The sequence below is a fragment of the Oryctolagus cuniculus genome, chromosome 9 (assembly GCF_964237555.1).
Source record: "Oryctolagus cuniculus chromosome 9, mOryCun1.1, whole genome shotgun sequence".
NCBI lineage: Eukaryota > Metazoa > Chordata > Mammalia > Lagomorpha > Leporidae > Oryctolagus > Oryctolagus cuniculus.
Window position 1 is genome coordinate 83,107,025 of NC_091440.1, and position 14,423 is coordinate 83,121,447.

The 14,423-nt window shown below is 45.6% G+C and overlaps 1 protein-coding gene across 1 annotated transcript in view; it reads right to left on the bottom strand.

Moving 5' to 3' along the window:
- B3GLCT (beta 3-glucosyltransferase) overlaps positions 1 to 14,423 on the bottom strand; it is a 263,730-nt gene that overhangs the window by 38,317 nt on the left and 210,990 nt on the right. The gene's annotated exons all lie outside the window — the stretch shown is intronic.

A 14,423-nucleotide genomic window follows, 5' to 3' on the forward strand; every position in this document is an offset into this window, starting at 1 on the left:
ATGGAGAATATTGTCCAAGGGCTGAGCATGCACTGCTATGGACCTCCAGTGAGGCCCTGGAAGCTTGGACCTCCATCCGTCAGCAGACAACATAGCTGGTTCTCTGTACGGTCCACCCTATTTGCCTAGATTCTTTTTACCCCTTTAGGGATCTTATTAATGTGCCTACATCCAGTCTGTCAAACTAGTCCTACTGTTGCTGTTTGTCAATATGACAGAAGTACAACAGCAGAGATGGGTGTACTATGTCGTCAGTTACAAATTTGAATTTGTAAGACAAAACAACCAATGCTTTGGGGCAGCTTTGGTTGGCATAGTGTTGGATTGGGAAGAGGATGGCTGGTAGCAGACATTTGGGCTTAAAGTGAAGTTCATTCTCCCCTGCCCTTAGGAACACATGGATGACAAAACTCAAAGCCCAGATTCCCCAAATCAACCTCATAACCAACAGCTGCCTATCAATAACAGCCCTTAGGGGCAAGCTCTCTGGCTACCATACTCTATGGCAAATGAGGGCTTGGAAGGTATGGCCATGGAGTTTAGACCAGGAACTCTACAGGTTCACCATGCCTAGGTGGAAGTCCCAAGCTCTGCCTCCTGCTGCACCATCTTGGGCAAATCACACTGTGGCCTCTTCATTTCCCTCATCTGAAAAAATAAAATAAAATGTGGGCAATAACAGTGCCTGCCCTCCTAGAGTTGTTGTGAAGATTAAAGGGGTTAATTCATGTGAGGCTCTCAAAAGGATCTGGCTTACAGCATGTCCTCAGTAAATGTTAGCCTGTCCCAACAGTAGCAGCAGCAGGGGTGGTGACTAGGAGCAGTGGAAGGAGGACGGTCACGGAGGGAAGCAGCCAGCCATCCTCACAGAGATGGCTTCCTGGTTCCTCGGGGACAGCCTGTTCTCTTGTCGGTCCTCCTCTCTGATCTGTGCCCTCTTGGCTCTCCATGTTGTCGCATCCATGACCAATTGCAGGGATGTCTGGAGAGAAACAGTGACCGGCTTCCCTGAGGATGCTGCAACCACTTCTTTGTTCTCCTCCTCTTTGAAGCACCAGAGTTCTGGATTCACCTTTTCCCAGGTGAAGAGTGCACATATCGGGCTGGCTTCCGGTTGCCACTTGCTGTCATCCTCCCTTAGGTCCCCTTCCACCCAGATCTGTGCCACAAGTAGACCAAGCAAAGAAGGGGGAAAAAAGATGCATTTCCAGCTTTTTTCACTAGATCGTGAAACGGTTGCCTTGACAACAAGGCAGGCTCCACAGCTGTGGCTCAACAGTGTGACTGCCTATTGAAAGTCGAGAATAGGAAGTTACATTCCTCCCAAGATTTCGGGGTATCTGTTCACCAAGCAAAGCATGCAACCTCAGAGTACAGCCTCCTCATCGAACACACACTGGTAGCATCATCTAGAAGCAAGCAAGCTCTGGCTTCCCAGCAGTGGCCTCTGAATCTGCCCTCATTCCAGCTGGTCAGGCCAGCGCGCCTTGGCAGTGAGACTCGGGCAGCGCAGAGGGGAGCATCCTAAGCACTGGGCAAAGAGAGACTACAGCAGAGGGGGACAGAGTGTCATTCTGCCTTTTGAGTTTCAAAAGCCTAGACCTTTATGGGAATAGGAAATCTTTTGGCTTGAGAGGTTAGAGATTAAACCTAGTGAGTAGGAGTCAGACTCGTACATGTCCCTACTCATAACAGAAGACTTCTCCTGCTGGGAGGAGGGATCTGAGGGCAACCCCTATGAAAGAGCCCCTGCCAGGGCTGTGGGGACCCAGAGGGGACCTGAGCCTTAATTAGCAGGGAAATCCTTAGGGAACTGGAGAAACTCCAAAAGACAGGTGGATACAAGGGATGTCCATGAAGATGGGTCCCAGGTGGGCTCAGAACACTTCCAAGTAGCTCAGACTAGCTGAAAATCAGAAGTGGGTTCCTGCATGCTGGGACATGAGCATCAGTAGATCTGAAAGGAGGCACCAACTGTGGGCCCAATGCAACAATGGACTTCACAGTAGACACTAGACAGACAGGTGACACAGAGGCACCTGGGCCCTCCTGGCCCCTCTACAAAGCTCCTGGTCCTTTGGTAAAGCCAAGACCCGAGTGAAAAAAAATAGAGATCCCTAATTTGATAGGGATTCATCCCCCCCATCACCCTATCAGATGGATAGCAGAAACGATAGATGGAACTTTGCATCTGAAAGACTTACCTCTGAGAGCCCTGGCCTGAAATGCACCCACATCCTACAAGTACATGTGATCTTGGGTAAACCCCTGAGCCCAGCTATCCCTGCTGAAACCACAGACCAGTAAACCTCTGGATACTAAGCCAGGTTTGTCGAGGACTGCGTGTTCTGAGGTTACTGCATGTCTGGCAGAACACTACCCACACATCAGTAGAAGAGGGGAACAGCCCAGCTAACTAGCAGCAGGCTGAAAAGGAGCCCCACCTGGTCCCCACCCCTGCTCCTGTGCAGTGCAGAGGAAGTTGACAAATTTTCCCAGAGCCTCAAGGATATTTTGGGGATTCCAAGAAGAAGTATGACCTAGTAGGGTTCCGAGACTTGGAAGAGGAAGTTATGGAGGATAATGGCAGGGACTTAGCCCATCAGCAGTGGAGAGAACAATTCTTGGTGGATTCCTGTATAGATGCCCAAGTCCAGGCCTCCCCAAGCCACACCGCAGCAGAGGCTCCAGGGACAGAGGCATGTCCACAGACTGAGCAGGATGGATCACCTCAAAGAGCTCCCACAGGTGACCACTCACCCCTCTTCCAGTGCTAGACAGCACATTAAGTCCCCTTCACAGCCCCTCTCTGCTGCCCTCCTGCCACCTCCAAAACCAAAGGCAGGGGAAAGAGAGAAAAGAAACACTGGGAGACCGAGCATTTGCCCCATGATGATAAGCCTTGAATTTGACAGTGATGGAGAAAGTAAATTGAATGTGGCTGAAAAAAGTCCCTGGATGATATGGACAAACTCAGAATATGGAGGTCTGAGTCTTTTCCCCCACCCCAGGAGCAAAACTGAGTTGAGTATTTGAAAATAATGTCACATCTGCTCACATTTCGGTTCATGGCGGCCTGACAAAGACCTGTAACAGCTGTCGAAGGAAGTACAAGGAAAGTGGTATCACAAGACGGTGCTGCAGCAGTCTGCCGTCACCACGGAGGTGCGCAGATGAGGAGGTGTAGTTAGAGAAGCTACAGCCAGGAAACACTGCCCTTGGGCTAGAAAGCCCCTTACTAGGTGAAATCTCACGATGGAAAATTTTCAAAGGCAGTGATGTGATAGATCAAAGAGGGTGACATTGGTTATCCTTAAAGAAAGTTAACTTGCCTGTCTAGGAGGTAGGAGTAGAAAACGTAGAAGAAAGGATGGGTTTCAGAGAAATGTAAGAGGTCAAAGCAAGAGAGTTTGCTGTTTGATACTTGACTCAGGAGAGGGTGAGGGATTCAGGGTCATCTGTTGCCAGCTTGTGTGGACAACCAAGGTCACATGAGTGCCAACCCCTAGTTTTTCAGGAAAGGCAGGACTGTGGGAGTAGCAGATAAGAAATAAGTGACATGCTGAATACAAGGCACCTGTGGAAGATTCAGAATAATTCTGCTAGCCAGCAGTTCAGAGCAGAAATCCAAAATAGAACGAATACTTTGGAGTCGTGAACACACAGGTGATAGCTGCTTCATACTATGCATGAGATTGTCTGGTGACCAAGCATGACGTCAAAAGAGGATGAGGGCCCAAGGCAAAGACACAGGGAGCAGAAAGACACTGGACAGAATAACAGCCCATGATGAGATCTAGGGATGGAGATAGGGGTCAGGGGAATGGAGGGTTCCAAGAGGATGTGGGAAGTGAGGTCAGAGGAGCCTGGTAAACTAGCAACCATGAAGTCAGTGGCTCTGAGTGGCATGGTCCCTAGGTCTCTTGCCAGTCTCCTTTCTTCTATGGGTGCATGATTCTAGGTGAGCCCAAAGTCTCTGACTGTCTGCCCGCCCAGCTGAACCACCAACCGAGATGGTGTTTTTTTTCTCCCACTGCTCCCTGGATTTGGCTAAGAACAACCCAGTCAGCCTGATAGTGAGAGTAGCATAGCAGGAAGTCTGCAGAGATCGCCTCTGTCCTGAATGGAGCCCAGACCCACTGTTCTTTAGAGACTTTCATCTTCTCAGCCCCGCCCCTCACCCACAGATGCTAGAATCTCTAAGGGGCTCTAAAACACTTTGGAGAATTATGAACTATCTGAGCACCCTGAGAACTATGCCAGGGTTACGACATGTCCATTCCTTACAGTGCTGCCCAGATAGGACAGATACATGATTGGGAATGATTTTGAATGTTTTCCATGGCCATTTATCTCCTAGGAATTAGTGCTCAGTGCTAACCTCATTTTGGTTCCTAAACCTACATAAACTTCTAACCCCACTACACTGACTATTCAGAGTCTCCGCAATCACATTGTTTCAGTCACAATGGGAAAAGTGTCAGTCAGTGCAATCCTCCTCTGTGCAGCTCTCCAGAGGGTTGCATGTCTGGATGGGAGGCCTGACCTCCTCCCCAGCCCCTCCAGATGGAAGGACTGAGACTCCCAAGCTGTGAACTCAGCTCAGTGCTATTCCTGATGGCTTCCACACACACGCCCCACATAAGCATGGTCTGTAATGGGTCTCCAGTACATCACTAACCCTTTCAAGCCCTTCTTGATTGTATTGTCATTTGCCCCATAGGATGGGAAATCTTGGCAGTGAAACTCTTACCTTGTCCCATAAATATTCATATTTATGGCCGCTTTCTTTTTATCCCCAAGGGACTCCAAAGAAGCATTGAATCCAGTGGATCCTAAGTATACAGTCTTAGCAATTTATTTATTCAGCAAATCTTTTCATGCCAGATTCTAGGAACTAATGAGAAACCTGTAGTCCTTGCCTGCTCTCACGATGTGGCTGGACATGGGGATGGACATGATGACATTGTGACAAATGCTATGATGTGCTGGGAAAAGTGCATAACCCAGCACTGGAAGTTGAGAAAGGTTTCCTGAAGGGTATCTGAAGAGAGGATTGGAGAATGAGTAGGGAGGAAGGAAGATAGAGAATGACATTCTCAACAGATCATGCACTAAGCCCAGGAAGTGCCTTGAGAGTCCATGAAAAGAACCCAGCTCTGGGGGTATGAAAGCAGGGTCAGAGCAGTGAGTGGAGGCAGACGGCAAAGGCCTGCACTCAAAGGCAATGCAGCTTGGACTTAATGCAGCAGGCCAGGAAGAACTGTTGAGTGGATGTTAGTAGGGTAACAAGATGGTTTATTTTAGGAATATCTTTCAAAGACCCCGATTTGCTTGAATATAAGGGCCTGAGCAGGAAGGAAGCCTACTGCCAAGGAGGGAACATCCCATCATTTCATTGGGATGTCATAACTTTTGCACCACTGTTTGCAAAAACATGTACTTGCTCTTTTGGAACAGATTAGGTTTTTGAAGCCTAGACTTGGAATTAAGATGACTGTCGCCTTTTAAAGAGATGGGAAGAAGGTGATAGGAACCAGGAAGCAATGGGAAAGGATGAGTTTTCCAAGGGTGAGGAGGGAGTGGCAGGTGAAGAGATTAGGAAATAAGAGGAGGTTATAGAGGAAGTGGAGACTATGTAGCTCTAAATGGCAGGAATGGTGATGATGGTGGGTATGTAAAATAATAAAAAGAAGAAGCTCATAACTTGTGACTGTTCTTGGTAAATGTATGCTTCTATTGCAGTTACTGGGTTACTATTATCTTTAATGTAAACACCTGATATTCTTGAACATCACTAAAAGATGAGGATATGGTTTTACACAAATAGTTGATGCCTTAGGAAAAGTAAATTTTTTCTATACTTATTTTATTCTGAGCATGCTGGTTATTTTAAAGCAAAAACCACTTTTAAATATTTATAAAATATGAAAATTGCTTTATCATAATTGAATTTAGCTGTTTACCTATATTTAAGTTTGAAACATAAAATTACTCCACTTATGATGCAAAGGAATATAAACTAGCAGTCTTTTTTTTTAAAGGAAAGTCAGCCTCATTACTATGATGTTTCTTGCAAGTGGTTAAATTAAAAATTCTAATCTTTTCAACCCCAAAATGGGTTGATGATTTCCTTAGGAGCTGAGATTGGGTTCCTGAACCAAAGAGAAAGAAATATATTTCTTAGATGCTGCAGGTTTAAATAGAAGCAGAATTATAAAGTCAGAAGAGGGTCTTGCTACTTCTGGTCCTTTTGGTCAACTACATAGAAACAGATGGGTCCCAGGACTTTGCTTGGCCCATAGTCATACTCAACGCATCTTTTATGAGTGAATGAATGGAATAAACCAAAGAAATGAATGAGTGAGCAGGCAGTATGAAGCTCTCAGTGCCTACAGGCCAGTAGTAGAAACAGAATTGAATAGAAAACAATAAAACCAAGGAAGGAGAGAATCCACAAAATGTGCTTTGTCAGAAGTAAGTAGAATGACAAGGGGCCTGTGAAGGTACTTCCCTGATTTTTTTTCATAGGTATAGGCATAGAAACAGAGACTAAGAGACAGGCAAACAGAGCTTCCATCTATTGGTTCATTTCCCAAATACCCGCAACAGCCAAGGCTGGGCCAGGCTGAAGCCAGGGGCCAGGAACCCAATCCAGATCTCCCATGTGGGTGGCAAAACCCAGCTATTTCAGTCATCACTTGCTGCCACCCAGTGTGCACATTAGCAGGAAGCTGGAATCTGGAGTGGAGCCTGAACTTGAACCACTCCCAATATGGGATGCATGTGTCTCAACCCACATCCTAACTGCTAGGCCAAATGCTTGCCCTTCACTTATTTTAATCTTTTGGCATATTCTTCTTTTCTCCATGCCTCTTGATCCTCATTTCACTCATTCAACAAGTATTTATTTGGTACCTCCAGTACACACACCTGCAATCAGCAAGATATTCCAGTTTCCACCCTCATAGAGCTTACATTCCTATAGGGAGAGACCAAAAACACAGTTTTTAACAGCTTAGGATAATGTCTGAGCAAATAAATGTTACTAGTGCCATAACATAGGGTATGGCAGTGATGAGGGCTGGGGGACAACTTCAGATAAGACAGTCAAGGGAGGTTTCTCTGATGTAGTGACATTGGCCTTGTTCCTACTACCACAGTGAAAACGGACTTTTACCGAGATAGTAGCATCAAAGAGAATGAATTTCCAACTGGTAAATCTCAGCAGAGACGGAAGACATGCAGCACTGGAAGCAGTAAAATGGTGCCTAGCAGCTACTTATTTTAAATTCCTGCTCAGAAGAACTTAAATCCATGAGAGAACTTAAGAGACACAATCCTGAAAACAGAGTATTGTGCGGTATTATGGTGGATAAGAGGGAAGCCAAAACCCAATAGGCTGAATGTTCACCACAAGGGAGGGAAATGAATATTTTGGCCTGGTTTGCTAAGTTTAATGTGAATTCTCAGCAAAATGTGAGACTGACTCTCAAACAGCTAGAGCCTCTGCCCTCAAGGACGCCCTGGTCTACTCAGCACATCCTCAGCTTGACCTTGAGTCTGCACAACCTACATGCCTCTGTCAGGGACCACTCTCTAGGTGCTGGGAGTGTATGAAGCAATGCCTTTGTTCAAACCTGCATTCATGATACCCCCACACACATGTCGCTCCCTTGAATGTATTCATTTTCATTCATTCATTCATTCATTCCTCATGGCGTTTGGGGTGTTACATGCTGTGGATATAAAGAATACAGCATGCAGTATTGCACCCACCACTATCAGGGTTAGGCAGTTGGAATTTCAACCCAGGGTTTGCTGGTTGGCTAGCTATGCACATGGACACTCTCCTTATCATATCTGCAACTCAGCATCCTCATCTGTAAAACAGAGATGATAGCACATGCTTGACACTAAAGCAGGTGTAAAAGGAAGGAAGACCCATGGGAGGTGAGAAGTGGGAAGAACCGGATAAAATACAAACTCCTAATATGGTCCCTGACCACCTGGTAATATCTGTAAACCCCTCACTAGAAAGGGCTCACCAGGAGTTAGGAAATAAAACCACAGTTTAGATAATGGTTAACACTTATTGAGTGCTTATGATGTGCCAGGTACTGTCCTAAGTTTTCCACATGTAGAATCACTGAATTTGGTCTTCTTACTATTATCCTGATTCCATAGATGAGAGCTCTAGGCATGGAAAGTTTTAGTAACTTTCCCCAGGTCACGTAAGGAGGGGGTAAGGGAGCAGAGCTGGGGCTGAGACATAGTACTGGGCTCCAATCACTGCACTCTTCTGCCTCGCCCAAGTGTGACAAATGCAGTTACAGCCATGTGCCAACACTATTATGGGGGACTTGCCGTCCAGGAAGGAATCTGTGCTTGGGCAGGACTCCAGTGTTTGGTGATGTCAGGATGTCCATGAGTAGGTAGCTAGGGGAAGCAAAGACAAAGGGCTGCAGAGAGAAGACAGGGTCAGCAGACGCACAGTGCTGAAGCAAGGGCAGGTGGCACTGGTCGTACAGCGTCACACCATGCTAGGGACTTGGACTTTATCCTGTAAGCAATGGGGAGTCACAGGGAAGCAGCATGATCAGAACTGCACTTTGGGAAACTGCTCTGGGGAAGATGCAGATGACCAGGGAACTCAGGCAGCAGACTGACCGCTGACCTCTGCCTGGATGCCCCAGGATCTTCTTGGCCATGCAAATGGGTGGATTCACGACATATCTAGAAGACAGAATTGGAAGGAAGAGGTGCTTGCTGAAGGAGAAGGAGGAGAAATGGAAGTTTTCCCAGATTTGTGACATGGAAGCCAGGAGAACAGTGATCCCAAATATAGAAAGAAATGCTGGCATAAAGCTCTCAGGGCCAAGAACTTCCTGTGTCCCATAGAGAGTTGCAGTCCCCTTAAAATTTTTTTTCTTCCATAGTGAAAACCTTTAAATATATAGAAAAGTAGAAGGAATAGTACAGTAAGTGCCCATGAGCTGGATTCAATGAACCTTCAACACTTAAGAAGTCTGCCATGCCTGCTTCATATACACATAGTACAGATGATATTCATAAAGTCATAAAACATTTTATTTTGGCTTTTATTGTTCAATCATTTTAGAAAAACTACAGACATGATTACATTGACCCTTGATCACGTTAGCGTGTATCACTGAAGAGTAATGTCAACTAAGCATTCGCAATACCACTGTCACACCTTGAAAAAATTAATTATCCAAGAGTAAAATTCCTCAGACAGTGTCCTGAAATATTTTTGTAGTTCTTTTTTCAAAATGAGACCCCAGTAATTATTCCACCTCTTTTGGTATGTGTCCCCTGCATCTGCCCTGGTACTGGCTTGTTACAAAGCAGGCATGCTAGGTAGGATGCCCCTGAGCCTCAATATGCCTGCTTGCTTCATCCCTGGGTCCTTTAGCTCACTCCTTTGCTGCCTGTATTTCTAGCATGCCAGAAGTTAGCTCGGGCTTGACCAGATTCCAGTTTGACCTTTTGATAACACATCACTGCAAATGCCATGTCCTTATCACATTCTTCTATCAGTACCAAGATTTAGGTTTCAAAACACCACCCCACTATCACTATGACACTGAACCAGAATGATTCTGGATTTGGGACAAGGAATGAAGTAGGTGAGTCTTGTTCTAGATGGCACAGAAGTGTCCTGGTGCTAATGAATCATGTCAGAGGTACACAGCTGAGCCAGCTGGGGGTACCTTTCTGGTTACATTTAGGATACTCTGAGCATCAAAAGAATAGACTAAAAAACATTGATTATATAAACAGTAATAATACTCAAAGAAAAAATACTGTTACTCTGAGAAGCATGAGTGGTAGATACTGTGAAGGCTGCTCTCTGTGACTAATGCTTCAATCTAATCCATGATTCTGCATCTTAAATGCAGGATACTCTGATCTTGTCTTAAATCTGGATCAAAAACACAACATCCTTCATCTGTGTCTGGATAATCCATAAAAATCAATAACAAACTAGATTTCCTTCCCCTCCCCCCGAAAACCACGTTAAATTTCATTTTTAAAAATGCAGAAGCACCACATTCTCATTTTAAAGTAAAATAATCTTCCAGAACCTCCCTACTATTGCCCAATTCATGTATCTAAAGAGCAACAACAAAGAAAGCCCTGTTTTCAGACCCCAATTGACAAAAGCATCTTGTTAGTAAATATTCTGCATGTGGTTGGGTCCCCACCTCGTGATTTTTCTAGAATTTGCATCTGTGTCATTTCGAGAATAAGTAGTTTTCTTCCTTTATATTTGTAAGAAATGCACACACTCTCTTCATATTACCAGAAATTTATAAACGCCAAGCAAAGTCCTCAACCCAAACATGAACTATACAGTTATTAAGGTTCACCTACTCAGACAATTTTCCCCCTTCACCTATCTGCACAGTAAGTAAGCTAAGGTCCAATCCATCTTCAGAAGCCATACTCAATGAAATAAGCTTGTAATGCAACACAGGACGACAGGCACAACTTTTGTACAGATAGCATGTAAAAAGAGGACAGTGTTCAGAAAGGGACATTAAATGTGCATTTTCTTGCAGAAAATTAGTACCGTCTCAGAAAAACACTCCTGAAACCAGGTTTGGATTTTAGCAGAATTTGCATTTTCTCCTGTCTCTCCTGGCACTTTGAGAACCTTGTCTGGGGGCTTCTCTTGCTTCCTCCACGTTGCGTAGCCTTTGGATTAGAGGCCTGCCTGGCAATTGCTCTACATTCTGTAGCTACAGGCTTAGATGATTTCATACAAAACCCAATTTCAGTCATGTTTAAGAAAGCCACCACCTCACCCTCTACCCTAACTCTGGACAGGCTGTCTCTTGTCTAGTGCTGGAATAAATTCTTGAGCTCTAAAAGCAAACTTTGAATGTTGGTGGCATCAGCAATCATCTTGGAGCACAGGAGCCTTTCAAACACATTTCAGGGAAGCACAGTTTACATTCATCTCCAATTCTGAGACTAAGGAAGCGTGCACTGGGGCACACCTGGCTTCAAGGATGCTTTTCAGTTTCAATAGTTTTCTTGTGTAGACATTAAGTATTAATCTGAAAATGTTAAATGCTTATGGTACAATAGTTTTAAGTGCTGGGCAATGACAGTTCCTGTAAATCTCAATGTCATTTGCCAATACATTCACAGTTAGGAATCCATGCATCATTTTCTAAATTAACCCTCAACAAAAGTCAGCTTGCTCACAGAGGTGTCATTTTTGGTTGAGTGCATATGCTGTTCAGGCTGTGTTTGGCTGACAGAGCACCTTCTGGAGAGTCACTGGGCTAGCCTCTCCAAGGGGATCTGCCTCTGAGCCACTTCCCAAACTCGGGACACTCAACATTAAGTTGGGAACATCTTGAATAACCAGGCTGGTCAGTAATTCAAGGGAAACCAAGGAGCAACACTAGCACAAGGTAAATGAACCTCAGAGGACAAACTTTTTTTTGTCTTTTCATAGGCAAAAAGGCGTGAGCCATGATTCTTCAGGATATTTCATCAGTAAACCTACGTTTAATTGACAATTAATATGCAAGTTCCAAGGCTTCCATTACATTTCTTGACTGTAAAGCCCCCAAGTTCTGCCTGTCTTCACAGGTCACCATCAAAAATGGTCTCCCTGACTATGGTGGAAGCCAAAACCCAGCGGCCAGGGTACCGCTAGCCAAAAGCAGTCTTCCTTCTCAGGGCATCTCCCTCCTCTTAAAGAGAACGTTCTCCCTGGGTTGTGAGAGTTTAGACATTGCAGAAGGCAGCTGAGGTCACCCTCGCACAGAGTTTCTACACTTGCTGTGGCAGAGGCTGTAATCTAACATTCCTTTGATGAGTCCCCTAGAAAACTGTGTCTCTTTGAAGACAAACTTCCTCAGCAAGAAGCTGGATTCAAGGAATTGACTACCCAGAATGAGATTCCCATCCCAAATCTCAGGCAGAAACCATATGATTTCCTTTTTCCAAAACTTTGAAGTCCTGGCAATCCTGCTGGTAGGCTCGTGGCTCCCAGAGCTTCCTAAAATCCTGACTCCTGTTAGCTTGGAAACTAGTTTCTTGAGTTCCATCTTCTCTGTGCAAACAGATCTCTCCAAACTGTTGATAGGGCTTCCTTCTTTGCTGAGGTGGCTCTGGCAGCATGTTGGCAGTCTCCCACCTGCAGAACCCTTAGCCCTAGGTGACCTAGGTGATGGCTTTAGCTTATCCAAAAGAGCTGAAGGGAAAGGGGCTCAAACTCCATGGAAGAGCAGCTCTCAGATTCAATCACTTCCCTCGCAAAGACTTCATCAAATTCTCTCTTCAAATCTTTTCTTGGCAAAGATAGGGCTATTAAAATTCCTGTCAGCTTCAACTTCTTCATCTTCATCAATTACTCTGTCTTCAACTTCCTGCAACTTCCTCGGGGCAACCTCCCAAGCCACTCTCCAGGGCCTGATCCATTGCTTCACAAAGAATCCCTCTCCCGCAAGGCACACAGAGTTTACCGGGATATGGGTTTATTCCCCGACCCCTGCATCCTGGTATCCATCACACATGCTGCCTTTGGAAAGCGAGGATTTCTACTTCAATCAGGCTTTGCTTTTTTAGTGGGCCATCTTCATTGTTCACATCTTTCTTCATTGCCCATCTCTTTCCTCAGTGAATTGAAAGTCCTCCAACCTCCAAACCCAAGTGGCAAGGCTCAGAGTAAATAGGCCCACGACCACAAGGGCATCTCGGCCCCTCTGCTTTGGGAGGGCACTCAGGCAAATGTGGGAGACCCAAGTGAAGACCCCACCCATCCCTGACCATCCCTTGAGCTGCTGCCAGCCTACAGCAGTAACTGCCCCGCCTGCCCCTGAAACACAGGCAGTTTCTTTGATTATAATCTCTACCATTCATGCTCCCTGACACCTAGTTTTCTCCCCGTTTGAAAAGAATACCAGACATGAATATGTCTTAGCCTCCTCAATAGAATGTCAGCCCTATCCCTGTCTCTTGCGGAGCGCAGAACACACAGGCAGCAGTTTAGTTGTATGGCAAAGCCAATACACCAAATCCGCCTGCAGTGCTGGCAACCATGGTTACTTGCTAGCCTCTATGAGCAAATGCTCCACTAGAACTGAGATTCAGTGAAGAGGAGATGGTCTAAGGCTAGCTACTTACTCATTTAGGTCTGCCTAAGAACCAAAGGAAAGAGATTTCATTAAAAAATAAAGATTACCTGTACCCTGCCCTAAAAGTTTTTGATTTGGGAGATGTAGAATTTGAGGACAACTTACCTGGCTTTTGGGACCACTGATTAAGGAGAATATCTTCTCTGTCAATGGCCTTAGTTCTACGCCACCCATGGTTGTCTTACTACTGAAGATTTTGGGCTTGTTTATTTTCTCCCACTCAGACAAGAAAAGAGGTTATGTCGGCTTGCCTCATGGGAAGTTCCCACTGGGACTGGAAGAAGGGACTAGAATTCAAACCCCCTTCTTTTTTCTTTTGTGACGGTCTCAACTTGCAGAGGCAGTGTCATTAAATATCCCAGAGAGAAGACAGAGCAAAGTCAAGCCACGGGGTTTCTCCCAGACTGCAAATGGGACAGAAGTGGCAGGTCTGGCCATGACAGAGAATGTTGCCAGCTGGATGGCACATCTCTGAGAGAGTGACAAGGCCGCAGCAAGGAGCAGCTCTAGGGCTAAGTTTGCACAGGCCCTGCCTCTGTGCTGAGATTCCAGCCTTGACAATGGCTCATGGACCCAAAGGGCAGAGTATAAACATGTAAGTCAGTACTCAATCAGAGAAGGGGAAACCAGTAAGAGGCAGGTACATATGGATTTCTGAAAATGGAATTGGCTTAAGCATCTGTGGGGGCTTGTCGTCTCCACATCTAAAGCTGCGATCCAAAGGTTGCAGTCTGGAAGCCAGAAAGGTAGGGCACGAGTAGGCTGGAATCCCACTAGGTGAGGCTGAACCGTGTCAGTTATCTTTGCTTCTGATTTTCATAACAAGAACACCCTGCAGAGGCCAGGGTTCTTTGTCAGGAGCTGTACACACACACACACACACACACACACACACCTGACCCCAAAAGTCAGAGAAACCAGAGGAAGGTGGGGGTGGAAGGGAAAGCAATTTCAGGCCAAGCTGTGGCTTCACGCCAACAAAGTGAATCAGCAGAGTGGAAACACGCACATCACAAAATGATTATCACTGCTTCCTTTTCTCTCCTCCTGTCCACCCCCACACACTAACAGACAACACGCAGGAGCAGGGATCTGGAGAATGTAATTCAGCCAAGCATAGTTGGTACACTGCGAAACCATCATGGGAAGCAATGGAGGCTCTGGGGGCACCTTGCAGGATCCCGTGGAGAATCTCAGTAACGATGAACTATAGCCATGGGCCCAGCACAGACTCTTAGACAG